This window comes from Myotis nattereri, assembly GCF_964212035.1.
Source record: "Myotis nattereri genome assembly, chromosome: X".
Classification (NCBI taxonomy): domain Eukaryota; kingdom Metazoa; phylum Chordata; class Mammalia; order Chiroptera; family Vespertilionidae; genus Myotis; species Myotis nattereri.
Window position 1 is genome coordinate 57,557,837 of NC_138078.1, and position 2,193 is coordinate 57,560,029.

Below are 2,193 nucleotides of genomic sequence, written 5' to 3' on the forward strand. Positions count from 1 at the left end.
CTGGTTAAGAAAACGTTCCCAGTTACTTACAGACCCGGGCTTCTGTAGTTGATCTGGGCATTGCGTGCGGTAGACTGCCCCTCAAGTTTTTTCGGTGAGTTTTCCACAACTTTTCGGTGCAAACTTCCTTTTCTCGCTCCAGCGAGACCTGCACTTCCAGACTACCCGTTGGGCGCCAGATGTTGAGTGTTTTTCCTTCCACGACCCGCGTGGAGTAGGGTTCGGTACCTAAAAGAGGAGCCGCACAACAAATGAGAGAAAAGACACGAGATAATTTTGCAATATCAGAGGTCCAGGCGGGCAAGTCCAACTCAAGGAGAGGGAATTCCACCCATGCTCAGGCTGCCCAATCTTTTGTTGATCTGGAGTAGCCCTTAGGCAGGCGACCCCCCATTAACAGGTAGACTAGCCCATCAGCAAGGATTTACATAATAATAAATGGGGTAGTAGTTTCAGCTACCACTGTCTGGACAAACAGGTGGCGCCTAGCTCAGACCTTTGCTAGGGCTTCAAAGGCACCCAACCTTCAGGGGTTTCAGGGAGTGCTCTGTCTATGCTTATCAGATAGTGAAGGAAATAAACAGTTTCCCACATGCTACCACCACCATCTATCCCACCCCCCAATCTAAACCTAAATTAAGCATCAGCTTCTTTTTTCCTTGAGAGTTTGAGAAAGTGTTGAGAAAAAATCCCCATTCAGACTTCTCCTTGTCCTTATGTTAAGGGCCTGGCTCAGTATGGAATGGCTTGTCCGGTACCACAACTAAAGAACTCTACATTACGCCCTTCTCACATGCCTGCACCCTCCATAGATCCCTCCTCATCAATGAAACAGAGACAAAACTCACTTCTCTAGTATATCAAATATCCAACATTGCTGTTCTAGACCATGATGTTAAAGGAAAAACTCTACCTGTTCCGACATAAAACTTCACAACTTGAGCTGATCATCATTTCAATAGTTTAACAAGATTCAATAGTCAGCCATGTAAAAAGGAATCAAATTCTTTATTATAAACTGCGAGCCCTAACACAACACCCTGTATCTCATGACTGACACCAAGAACATCCATCCCACTCCCTCAATACAAACATAAATTCACTTTTGAACTTACAGTTTTTTTCATCCATGCTTGTGTTTGGAGTCTTATGCCTTATCTCTAATAGTCTACACTATCATCTTATTAAGTTTCGGTATCTTGAGGGAAGAGACACTAATCAAATGGTCCTGGACTCTATATATACTTTTTAAATAAATGAGGAGCCTTCACTTCAGCTCTGGCTAACCCAAAATCAGTGGTTGCCATGGTGTGGATTGACATCACAAAGCCTCAGCTTGACCAACCAGGAGGGGCGGGGGTGGAAGAGGATGCAGAAATCTCAGACACTCTGGTTATAGAACAGAAACCTTCATTTTACTCCTTAAATTTTTCCCTAACTGTCCTCTCCCTCCCTCTCATTTCCTCTAGTCCCATTATAGTCCAGCATATGGCAGGGAGTTGGTGTTTCCTCTAAGACAATTCCCATACTCCCCCGTCATTTCAGTGGTCCATTCCACTATGTTCACTTGCTACCATTTCCTAGGATTTTGAGTGTCGTTTTAATGGATGTTTTATTTTAGAATAGTTCCAGATTTACAGAAAAATTGTGAAGGTAATAACCATGAACACCATACCAAAATTCCTTTATTACTAATGACTTACTTATGTATGGAGTAAATGTAACATGAAGGGAAACATCAGTGAAACAGTTAGAGTGAAACCTCACTTCACTAGTATCTCCAATAAGCAGCAATGCTGTTCTAGAACAAGTTGTTAAAGGAAAAACTGGACCATTTTCGGCATAAATCTTCAGATCTTGAGCTGACCATCCTTTCAATAGTTTAACAAAACTGAATAGTCTGCCATGTAAAAAGGAAATCAAATTCTTTATTATACACTGCCAGCACTAACTCAACACCATGTTCCTCATGACTGCGACCACGACAATCAATCCCCCCCCCCAATACAAACATAAGTTCACTGTTGTACTTGCAGTTTCTTCATCCATGCTTGTGTTTGGAGTCTTATTCCTTATCTCCACTAGTCTACACTATCGTCTTATTTAGTTTCGCTATCTTGAGGCAACAGACACTACTCAAAATTTCCTGGCATCTATATATACTTTTAAGTTAATTAGGAGCCACTCACTTCA